The sequence below is a fragment of the Suncus etruscus genome, chromosome 11 (assembly GCF_024139225.1).
Source record: "Suncus etruscus isolate mSunEtr1 chromosome 11, mSunEtr1.pri.cur, whole genome shotgun sequence".
Classification (NCBI taxonomy): domain Eukaryota; kingdom Metazoa; phylum Chordata; class Mammalia; order Eulipotyphla; family Soricidae; genus Suncus; species Suncus etruscus.
This window is the reverse complement of record NC_064858.1, coordinates 54106527-54119128: the sequence shown is the minus strand read 5'-3', so window position 1 is coordinate 54119128 and position 12602 is coordinate 54106527. Positions and strand designations below refer to the sequence as shown.

Genomic DNA, 12602 nt, shown 5'->3' with positions numbered 1-12602 from the left:
AGCAATACCAATAAAAAATATTTCTTTGAGCCTAAAAAACACTAAGTAAAAAATTGAATTAGGTGAAAATTTCGAATATTCTATTGGCTTATCACTACACTAAAGTTACTTACCACACCATCCCATTATCCAAAGGTAATCGAGGTTTGATTATGTACATATGCAACATTGAACTACTAATGCAGTTCTTGAAAATTACCTTAATTTAAAAAACAAAGATCTCATTATCTGGGAATCATTACCAACTGACAGAGACTTCAAGTTCCCCTATGATCCCCTGCTTCTGCTTCCAATGTGAAGGATGTTAGAATAATGATAAGTGAATGGTTTGTTTGTAAGCATCATTTTATGTGTATATACTTTCTTCCCAATCTGACCTTGCCTGCATTCTTTTCCTGAAACCCATCAGGTTCAACTAAAATCATTATTAGTTCTTTGAACCTGACAAAACCATCTCTCCTCCATCTGAATTTGTACCATTGATGGTTGGTGTTTTTGGGTTTTTTGGGTTTGTTTGTTTGTTTGTTTGTAATCAGTATGTAGGACTTTCTTTTCATTCTTGTCCAATTACATCTTTTTGGGTGTGAGTTTAGGCTTTCACCCTGTTGAAGGAATTTTGAATTTTGCATTGTCCTATTACTATATTAACTATCCTTCATAACATTATGTCATTGAAAAATCTCATCAGCATTACTCTTGAGTCTATGCTAATGTCATTAATAAAAATATTAAATAACACAGAATCCAGAGTCAGAGCCTTGTGTCATTTATCTGTGCCTCTTCACCAGTTGTGACAGAATCATCCTTCAAGCCCTTTGGGTATAGATGTATAACCAGCTGTGCATTCACTTAATTCTTCTCTTATAGAGCCTTCCAGCTTATTATGATGACTTTATTGCAAACAAAGATATTATAGGTATGACATTCTCCTGCACTGTTCACCTTATACTAATAACCTTCTCTAAAAAGAGGAAACTAATATAGGGTGACAGAAACTTGATTATCATAAGCCCACTGACATTTCAAAGAAGACTGATGGTACAGTATTTTTGCTGTAAAAATTTTTGCTGAAAAAGACTCTTATCCTATTGCTATGTGTTTCTGATTGTAATGTTGCCTTGATGAACTAACTAACTAAATTCCAGGAGTATCACAGTCCTTCCCAATTAGAAATGGACTTAAAATGTAGAATGAAGTTACTACTTACTGACATTCATTATATGCCTGGCACTGTGCTAAATGCTTTTCATGTATTTGATCTAATCATGTTGAAATACATATTCTTTGTTAACCCTGTTAATTTGGATGAGTTGGGTAAAGCAGAGAGAAATTAAATAATTGAACCAAAATCGTATATCAAAGGGGCGGTGCGATAGCACAGCTGTAGGGCATTTGCCTTGCACTTGGCTGACCCAGGACCAAGATCCAATCCCTGGCATCCCATATGGTCCCCCGAGCTAGGAGAAATTTCTGAGCACATAACCAGGAGTAACCCCTGAGTGTCACAGGGTGTGGCCCAAAAAGCAAAGAAAAAAACATATATCGTAATTGCCAGAGTCAAGGTTTATATCCAAATATCCACTGTTCCCTGCTTTTGCAGTGTGGAGAATTGGGCCTCACACAGGCCAGGTAAGTACTCTAGTTGCTGAACGACATCTGTAATTCTACAGTCCTGCTCTTAATCACCGTGATTTTCAAGAAAGATGCTAATGTCACTGTGGTGTTCATTTAAATTGACAAGAGAAAACACAACAAAAAAATTTCCAGACTCTTAACTAGTGGAAAAAATTTCTGTATCTGAATGAATACTCCTGGAATCTTTAATACATAAGTTTTTGGTAACTGGATGCCCAGAAATAGATTCCATGATTAGGTTTTTCCTGCTTTATGTGAAAGGGAATTTTAAGGAATGTCTATTTGGATCAGTTTGAGGCCCAATGAAAGAGCCCCTAGTCAATGGCAAGAAAAACTCTTTTTTTTTTTTGGGGGGGGGTGGTTTGGGCCACACCCGGTAACGCTCAGGGGTTACTCCTGGCTATGTGCTCAGAAGTTGCTCCTGGCTTGGGGGACCATATGGGACACCGGGGGATCGAACCGCGGTCCGTCCAAGGCTAGCGCAAGCAAGGCAGGCACCTTACCTTTAGCGCCACCGCCCAGCCCCAAGAAAAATTCTTAAGCCATTTTGCAGCTCTCTGGATTTTCACTCTCCCAACAATTCCTGGCCAAGTTAAGTTTCCTAATTGCCTTATATCCATTGTTGCACTGCTTGAATTTATACTTACCAATGTTCCTATGCCCACTTCATCTAACACATATCTCCTTTATCAGCTGGATTTTAGTGTCAGTGATTAAACTTTAGTCCAATTGCCTGCCTAGTCCATTAGCTCTTTCCAGGCCAGGGGAGTCATTCTGTCTCCATTCTGTTGAGGTGATCAATTTAATGCTTAGAGGGCAACCTTATTACCTAGCTCTTGAGAAATCTCATTATCACCACCTCTTGGCCCTGCATAACCTATGTTAGCTCCCAATAATGACTACACGCTTTTAAAATATCCACAATTTGCTGTAAACATTTAGGAGGCATAAGCATTATACCAAAGTGTCTTTACTAGAAGGATTAAGACTGAAAATATACCGATGGGGAAGTCATGGTTACTAACTTACATTCAGATATAGTGAGGTGTCATATTGACCCCCTTTTCTGCAGCTAATCATCTGTAGATAGGGGCACAGAATTTCCTCTGACTTATGTTTCCCCATAGATGTAATTCTTCAAGTCCAGCTAGTTAACAGTAAGTTCTAGCAAGACAGTGGTTTTTTTTCCTGAGCAACCTTAACTTTCTAGATGGTTTTATTGATACTACACTGACCAAGTGCTGAATTCTGAGTGCTTTCTATCAGCATTATTCACTGTTTTATTAACATTATAGCAATATATTTGCACTATTTCAAATGCACAGTCCTGTGAGTAAAGGAAACATTTGCCCAACCATCAACACAATCCAGCTTTGGAATCTTTTGATTATCCTAAAATGTTCTCTCATAGCCACTGCAGTCAGTCTCCACTCCTGTTTCTAGCCTGGGAAAGCACAGATCTGATTTTTTTGTATATAGTTCTATATTTTCTAGAAGTATCATTCCAATGGAATCATGCCCCTGTAATTTATGCTTTTGGCTTCTTTGATATAGCATAGTGCCTTTGGCTTCTCTGACGTAGCATAGTGCTTTTGAGATTTGCCTTTGCCATAGCATATATCGTTGCTTTCTTTCTTTTATTATTAATATTCCATTGCATAAATATATACTACTGTGTACATACTGTGTATAACTCTGTGCTATTCCTCCAACTATATATTACTATTAAATACTACTACTACTACTCTTACTATATATGGCTACCAGTTTCACTTGCCCATACACCACAGAAAGGAGATTATTATAATTTCCAGTTTTTAGTTATTGAATATGCTTTTTTCTGTTTTGTTTTGGGGTCTTTTGATATTTTTGTTTGTTTGGGGTTTTTCTGTTTGATTTTTTGTCACACCTGGTAGTACTAAGAGCTTACTCTGCACTCAGAGATTATTCCTGGTAGTACTCAAGGGACCATATGGGACACCAAGGATCAGACCTGGATTGGCCATGTGTAAAGCAAATTCTCTACCAACTGACCTACTTGCTACACTATTTCTCCAGTCCCTGAATAGTGCTATTTAAATATCTATTTACATATCTTTAAGTGACCATCACTTTTCTTCTTTATAATTTTTAGGGGCACCAGGATTTACAATTTATTATCCTTATATTTTTCTACATGAACTATCACAGCATCTCACCTTCCACCCAGGTGTCCACTTCCTTCCACCACAATCTCAGGACCCCTCACTCACTTCCCCTTCTGGTGGAAATTTTCTTCTAAGAATCATCTTACTAGTTTGGATGGTCATAAAATGGGTCAGATTGTGATACATCGCAGTTCTCCTGGAAATGGATATATTATTGTTTATTCTCTCTAGAAAGCGGAGAGCTCCAGGTTCTCTGTATCACCACCACCACTCGCTGTTGTCATTGTGCTTCATTCTAACAATTTAAAGGGTATATAGTGACCCATTTCATTCTGTTATGTGCTTCTTCAAGACATTAGTAAGCAAATGTCCAATGGAGAATGGGGCTGGCTCATGGTAAGGAATCATGAAAGAAAGGAAGTTATTTAAAAAAGAAACTCACTATCATTTATTCTTGCTCTACTTAAGCTTGTCCTCAGGACTAACAACAGTATCTGCTTTCCTTAAAATTCTATGTTAAGCCCTTTTCTCCTCCACACTAGGACTGAAATGCATCGAATATCCCATTCTCAAGTGCAGTAGTAGCTATTTAGGCAAAGTAAAACCCACGGGTGCATTTTTCATTTCTTAACTAAAGCTAGTTTAAGATGTGTATTTTTTTTACCTCCTCCCACACCAAATTCTTTTATCAGAGCTGCTAACAAGAAGCAAAATTGACTTGTTGAAATTCATTGCCTCTTTGGCTATTCTCTCTTCTGATGGAAGGTGTTACATGCCATGAAAATAGCTAAACAACAAGGAGGAGGCAACAACAGATCAAAAATTGGACCATTTGTAACCCCCAATGTGAATAACCAGATACTCGCTTAGTGTGATTAACTCTTAGATCTGGTATGTCTTCAAACTTTCTGTTTTCAAATATGTGTGTATGTATGTTCTGCATTTTCAATTTAGTTGACAGCATGTGAACATGTGCTGATAATACATTTTGCTGAACCTAAGTTTATTTACAATGATGAGAAACAGTTCAAGAATATTAAGTAGTTATATCATTTTAAACATGGAAAGAAAATAAGTTGGACAATATCTTCATTAGTCATTAAGTGTTCCACACGGTTAGCATAAAATTAGCAAAACTGTGGCTTCTCTGCTTCTGAAGATTTGGGCATTTTATGTATTACTAATACTGCAGAGAGATTTGCAGTTTGCAAATGAATTAACCCAAGAATAGCATCATATATGGAGTATAGCACATATTTCCAATTTCTTTTGTCACCAAAATTTCCTTCAATAGCTCTCAACGATTTTGTACTTAAGCAATGCATACCACATTCCTCCTATGAAAAATCTGCTTTGTGGCAAGCTGTACTTAAAAGGGAACTGAGTTAGAAACTGATTGGTTGACTTGTTTATGTATTTTTTAATCTCCTGGGGTAATGTTTATGTGAAAATATAATCAGAAAATTAGTACCTTCATCAGGAGCTAATTCAGAGCTTTACAAATAAACCTGTTTCTCATTGATTACAAAAGACTTCTACCTCTTGAACCCTTAAATGCTCAGAGGCAATTATCCCATTAAGGTCTCTCTCTCTCCATGCAGAGATGATCTCATTTCCTCATAATTAGTATTTTCTGTTTATTGAGACAGACTATGTTCAGAGTAAACACATCCCCTATTCCTCTCCATTCACCTTCTTCTTCTCTCTCCCGTATCCAGGGTTTGCTCTCGAGCTATTTAGCCCCTTTTCATTCTTAATGCTCAACATTGTTGTATTAGGATGACATTGCCACACAAACTGTTATTAGTTTATTCTTTAGTAACTCTTGCTTTGAAAGCTAATGGCAGAAGAAAAAAAATTACAAAATTTAGTCAAAGCAGTTATTTCTGCTGCTGTTGCTGTTGTGTTCAAGGTAAAGGCAGAGAGTTATGGCAGCTGTAGAGTGAGAAAGTTCATGCAAGACATGAGAAGGGAGTGAGGTTCTAAAGCTCAGTAGGAATAGTAATATCAATGAGACTTGATAAAGAAATGGGACAGAGGGATTCATTTTTCTCTTTGCTTTTCAGAGACATCTTCCCAGTTTCAGTTGTTTTCTCTCTTACCAAGGATCAGGCCTGAGAGTTCAGGGATCCTACTTTAAGGTATATAGGAGTGCTAGACACAGGAGGGGCTCCAGAATGCAGTCACCGTGTCTGACTTCAAGAGCCGATAGTTTGGTGGAAGAGGTGAAACAAAGACTCACAAAATGAAAGCCCTCATAACCTTCCCCAGGCAGACCAGGTGTCAAGAGAGCAGGCACAACAACTATGAGAAAATTTCAGATTGAGGGATTGCTGCAGTAAAAAGTGGAACACGAAAATGTTAAGTGAACTTTAATTTTATCCTTGCAAGATTCTAATGAAAAAAAGGGGGCCCGGAGAGATAGCATAGCGGTGTTTGCCTTGCAAGCAGCTGATCCAGGACCAAAGGTGGTTGGTTCTAATCCCGGTGTCCCATATGGTCCCCCGTGCCTGCCAGGAGCTATTTCTGAGCTGACAGCCAGGAGTCACCCCTGAGCAATGCCGGGTGTGACCCAAAAACCAAAAAAAAAAAAAGAAAAGAAAAGAAAAGAAAAAAAGGGCAAGGTTATTCTAGAATATGCAAGGTGTGGTAAACTTGGGCCAATGAAAAGTGCTTGGCATAGTTAAAGATTTGGGAGAGCAGGGCCAGAGTGGTGGCGTGGAGTGGTAAGCCTAGGATGGGCCATGGTTTAATTCCCCCGGCATCCCATATGGTCCCCCCAGGCCAGGGGCAATTTCTGAGTGCATAGTCAGGAATAACCCCTGAGGTTCACTGGGTGTGGTCCAAAAAAAAAAAAAAAAGCTGTGGAAGAGCTTTGGATGGGGGTTTAAGTGATAGTACAAAGGGTAGTGTTTGCCTTGCATGCAGCTAATCCAGGTTCAATCCCCAGCATCCTATATGGTCTCCCAAGTTTGTTAGGAGTAATTCTGAGTGCAGAGCCAGGATTAACCCCTGAACACCTTTGGGTGTGGCCACAAAACAAAACAAGAAAAGAAAATAAGAAGGATGGTACATAGGTAGGTAGGTACATGGATGGACACATCATTAATAGTTCTATATACCAGGTATGCTTTTCAGTACTTTTTAAGCTACTATATTAAAAGTCCACAAGAATTGAATTAATGTATTTTTCTTTTTATTTTATTTTAATTCTTTTTAAACACCATGATTACAAGGTTGTTCATAATAGTTTTTTTTCCACAGATAAACTTGTTCATGATTGAGTTACAGTCATATAGTTCAAGAAATAGAAGAAAAATGTCACAGTCAAAAAATCAAATTAACATTCAAGTGAGGGCTTCTAGAATTGTGGGAATTAGAATCGGATGACATTTTTTGCCTTGATGCTTTTAGGTGAAAAGAAAGAAGAAGCATCTGTTATCTTTAATTACAACATTAGTTCAGCAGAGAAAAACAAAGGACATAAATTTCCAATTTCACTTCTATTCTGGCCATTTAAGAACACCAGAACTTTCCCAAGAACTGACAGTTTGTCAAGGAGATACTACACTGCAGCCAGATGAAGACTCTATGCTTACACAGGTGTCAATCTTCTTATTTGGAAAATATCTAGAAAACGAAAAAATACTGACTTCGAAACAGGAGGGAGGCCCAAACACAGAATAAAACTCTTTTATCATAATACCTTCAAAGGAAAATAAAATTAGATTCCTCACTAAATAATTATCCGATAATTATCAAAACCCAATGAACAATGAACCCAATGGGCAAGACCCATTCTATATCCCTAATACTATGTAGCTGCATAAAAATATATCATCTGAGGTTTTCTGTAACATGGTTGTAACCAGAGGATATCCTGTTAAATTAGAAAGAGGGAAAATACCAGATTCTCTCACCAACCTGTGGTATGTAAACACAGAACAAGGGAATGGATAGTACAGAGCAATGACAAACCCTTGGCCTTGGATTACAAAAGACTACCAAGCCGTGGGGGGAAACATGAGGAAGAAAAAAGATGTAGGCAAAGTGGAGGGTCATGGGCACTGTGGTGGTGGTGAAGTACAGTTAACTTTGCATATCAATCCTATCAAAGTAAATACTAATGTATCTATTTGACCTAAACTTTAGTTTTGGAGGGGATTTTTTGTTTTGTTTTGTTTAAATTTGGTTTGGTTTGGTGTTTGGGCCACACCCGGTGACACTCAGGGTTTACTCCTGGCTATGTGCTCAGAAATCACTCCTGTTTGGGGGACCATATGGGATGCGGGGGTATAGAACCGTGGTTTGTCCTAGGTTAGCATGTGCAAGACAAATGCCCTACTGCTTGTGCCACTACTCCGGCCCCTTAAAAGTAATTAATATAGTAATTATATAAATATATAGTAATTATATAAATTAATAATAGTAATTATATAAATTAATAATAATAATTATAAACCAAAAACATAAACAAGAAATCAAAAAGTTGCTGTTCTATTGTGATGAGAAGTCAAATTTTCCGTGATCAGCTCAGCTTCATGCTTAATCTCTGGAAAATTCCAGCGACATGTGTTATTGCATGTCTGTCAGCTGAAGCTGAGCTCCAAAATAAAACAAATGCAAAATGTGACACTGAGGAACATTATGTGAATTTGTGATTTTCCCTGGAGGACTTGGTCTGGCCAGCAGTCAATGGATTGAGATTCCACATGGAACATGAGACAGACTGTCACTCTATGATTTCTCTTCAAGACTCATGTAAAATTTTTTAAATAATTTTTATTTTGACCAAAGTGTATTGCAAATATTTCACAATAATATTTTAAATACATAGTGACATGAATCAGGGGCATTCCCACCACCAATGTTGTCCTTCCTCCACCCCTGTTTCCAGCCTGCATCCCATATCCACCTCCTTTTCACCCCCAGGCTTTTAGCATAAGTGACTCCTCTGTGTCTAGCTTGTTGTATATTGGGTATAGATTCTGTTGTCATTGGCTTTGGATTTGGTCTTTAAGTCTGATCATTTTTTATTTCTATTCAATGTTCATGCGACTGTTTGGTCTTGGTACCCTCCATTATTTTCCCCTCAATTTATGAGGCAGAGCAAGATGATTCAAGTTATGTGGTTCTGTTTGAAGGGAATAAAAGGGGGAGGGCAAAAATCAAACAAGCAAAAAACGGGAGGAGTCCTTCTAGAGGCTATAAATATCAATTTAAGAGAAGAAAGGGAAAAGGAAAGACAATCGTAACAACAATACAAAAAAAAAAAAACTACAATGACCAAAAAGAAAAAAAATCAAACAAAACAACCTGAAAAGCACCACAGCAATAAAGACAACCAAACAATGACAATGATCCCAAAATAAAAACAAAACAAAGCAAAAAAGAAAGAAACCAAAAAAAGCAAACAACAATAACGAAACATTGTTTTTCTTTTCTTTCTTTCTTTCTTTTATTTTTTTTTGCATAGGGACTGAAAATATTGGAGAGATTAGAAAGAGAATTCCCTTGGCCTAAGATATACAGGGTTTCTCCGCCCTTGAAGCATACTGTCATGGGAATAACTACAAGCTCCGCACATGCTCTTTTACTCTCCCCTAGGTCCTTTTGTGGTGTCTGGAAACTTTCCGCTCAGTTGTGAATGATAAAATCAGGCCTCTGTAACTAGAGATCTTGATTTGCACAGATCATAGGATGAAGCCTAGGATGGAGTCTTTCTTTATTTACAGTTCTAGAAGTTCTGTTTCATCACTGTTGTTTTAATCAGTCTTCTATAGTTGGTGGTCTTGTTTTCTGCACCGATCCTAGGACTAAGCCTAGGATAGAAGGACTCATGTAAATTTATGCAGTTTTCTCCATTGTTTTTCATAGCATGTCTATGCAAACATAGCACTGAAAATGGAAATTGTAGGATGGCAGGATATTGGATGGAGGTTGATAAATTGATATTCATAAAATAACATGACCCATAAAGAATGGTTAATGAATTATGGCATTATTCTCTGAAATATTACTATAATAATATAATAGGGAGTTACTCCAAATTTCTACTGTGAGTATGTAGGGAACTTCTTTAGTTTTCATTGTAAGTGAAAGAATTCAAGCAAAAATAATCCATAACTATTTGGCCACTTTGAAGCAGAAGAATGGGGTAGAAATCAAAGGCCATATAATTAAATGCTACTAGCATTTAAACAGATGACTCATTCTCTTATTTGGGGTTTTTGTTTTTTTTTTGTATTTTCTGTCTTTCTAGGGGGAAAGAAGGACTGTCACAAAATCAAAGCATTCTTCAATTTTTCAAAAGCAGATTAGGAAAAAAGTTGTTTGTTTCTATCATATTACATTAAACATGTCTAATCTATCCTATTATATTATAAAGAAAAGATTTTAATGAGTTGAGTTTTGGTATTGCTATGACATATATTCTAATGTGAGCTATTTAGTCTGAGAGGAATGTCATAGTATCTAGCAGAATCCCTACAGCAAAGCCAGAAACATAAATGACAATGACTTATTACAGCATTGTCACTCATGCAATTATTCCCCTATTGTTGGGATGTGCAGTGGGGTATCTGAAATTGTCCTACTTAATTGATATTGAAGAAAATTCCCAGAAGCAACTACTCCTTTGATGAATGGATGTTAATCTGCTGCAGGCCATGTTGTTTCAACAATATTCCTTGACTCTGACCCACATTTCTCATGACAGTAGTAATAAAAACAGCCATTAAGAAAACATGCAATAACTTTTATTTCTTATATATTGAAACTCAGCAGTTAGAGGTACATTCATATGCTCATGTGTATAATAATTTTTCTCAGTTAATGGTTTGACATTGTAGTTATTTGTTCATAATTTCTCTGAGTTCCCTCCTTTGAATCCTCAAAGAATGTGTAGCAAGAACTCAATATTGTTTTTTCAGTTGAATTCAATTGTGTCACTATTTCAGAATAATCAAATCCCCAGTATGTTACCTTTATTCCCCTTGGGCTCCTTTTTACATGCAGTTCACTTACAGACAGTAATGAAAATCATATAATTTCTCTCTACCCTAATAACTGTTACTCTGGCTTTTTGAAAACTGAAGTTTTACTATCTGATTAGTCATCAGTGTAGGATAATCAACTTCACTATCTATTTACAATGATGACCAAATGTTAAGCAGTTCTCTCAAGGCAGACACAATTATCTTTGAACTTGGCTTTTCCAAAATAACATTCTCTGGAATATTTTCTCTGTTGTCTTTCTGTTGTATTTCTTATTATTAACTTGGAAGTTTTAAAGCTAAATATCACCTACTTTTCTATTGTTAGCCAATTTGGATTAAATCTTGAGCTATGAAGATTTCCACTTTGGGGCCAGAGAGATAGTATGGAGGTAAGGCATGCAGAAAAACAGCGGTTCAAATCCCGGCATCTCATATGGTTCCCCAAGCCTGCTAGGAGTGATTTCTGAGCCTAGAGCCAGGAGTAACCCTTGAGAGCTGCCGGGTGTGACTCAAAAACCAAAAACCAAAAACCAAAAACCAAAAAAAAAAAAAAAAGATTTGCACTGCTTTGTTGATATATGTGAAATATCACCTTAGATTTTTTGGCTTGTAGTTTTGGCTCTGCCATGAGCTTGGTCCAAAACTAAATTTATAGTTAATGTTTTCACATTTCAGACCAAAACTGAACGCTTTGCATATGATAAGTCAAATAGAACACCATATTTTTATGTGCAGTTATCTTACAAGCAGTAAAAAAAAACATAAATTCCTTTGTACCATAATAATTGTTACTCCTGCTTTTTGAAAACTGAAGGTGTACTATTTCATTAGTCATCCCCAATAAGTATAGCCAATAAGTTCAGCCAAGATAAAAAGATGTTGAGATTAGCATGTAGAGGATAAAGAACAGGTTAAAAAGCAGAATCAAGGAGCCAGAGAAATAGTACAGCTCGTAATGTGCTTGCCTTGGATATAGCTGACCCATGTTTGGTCCTCAGCATCATATATGTTTCCTTGAATCCCACTGAATGTGATCCCTGAGCACAGAAACTTCTAAGAATAAACCCTGATCACAGTTGGGTGCTGCTAATTGTCTAAAAAATTACAGATATTTTAATTGAATTTTATGATTTATAATGCTATTAATAATGATGTCCCATGCACATATTTCAAACCACATCCATCACCAGTATTCACACCTCCTTCCTCCAAGATTGCAGCACCTTTCTCTTTGACCTCCCCTTCTACCAATTCAGTTCTTTAGATCACTTCTCCCATTGTATTATCTTTGGCCTTTTGTTAATATCTTCCTGTGTAAATCCCACATATAAGAGAGATAATTTTATATGTATCCCTTTCCTTCTGACTAATTTCACTTAGCATGACATCACAAGTTCTATCTACTTTGAGGCAAATTGCATGATTTTGTTCTTTCTTAGAGCTGTGTAGTATTCCATCATGTAGATGTATTACAATTTTTAACTCTGTCATTCATAGTTGGCAATTTGGGTAGTTTTCATATCTTGTCTGTTGGACTAAGCTGTGCACTAAACATAGGTGTGTCTATATTATGCATATATTTCAAATGAATGTTTTGTGTTTATGGCATAGATGATAAGAATTGGTATCATTGGGTCAAATGGTAGTACTATTTTTTGGAAAGATCTCCATGTTATTAAAAAGCAAATATAAACCCAGGTCATAAAACTGGTTAGCAATATGGCCAAATACAAATTACTTGGTCTTGATATTTGTATCTCTAAAAAGGGATAGTATAGTAATAGCAATGTTAATGTTATATGAAAGATTAAATGAGGTTTTT

At 36.6% G+C, this 12602-nt stretch overlaps 1 protein-coding gene across 1 annotated transcript in view; it reads left to right on the top strand.

Annotated features, from left to right (window-relative positions):
• Positions 1 to 12602, top strand: part of ANKS1B (ankyrin repeat and sterile alpha motif domain containing 1B) — a 1587094-nt gene that overhangs the window by 1464503 nt on the left and 109989 nt on the right.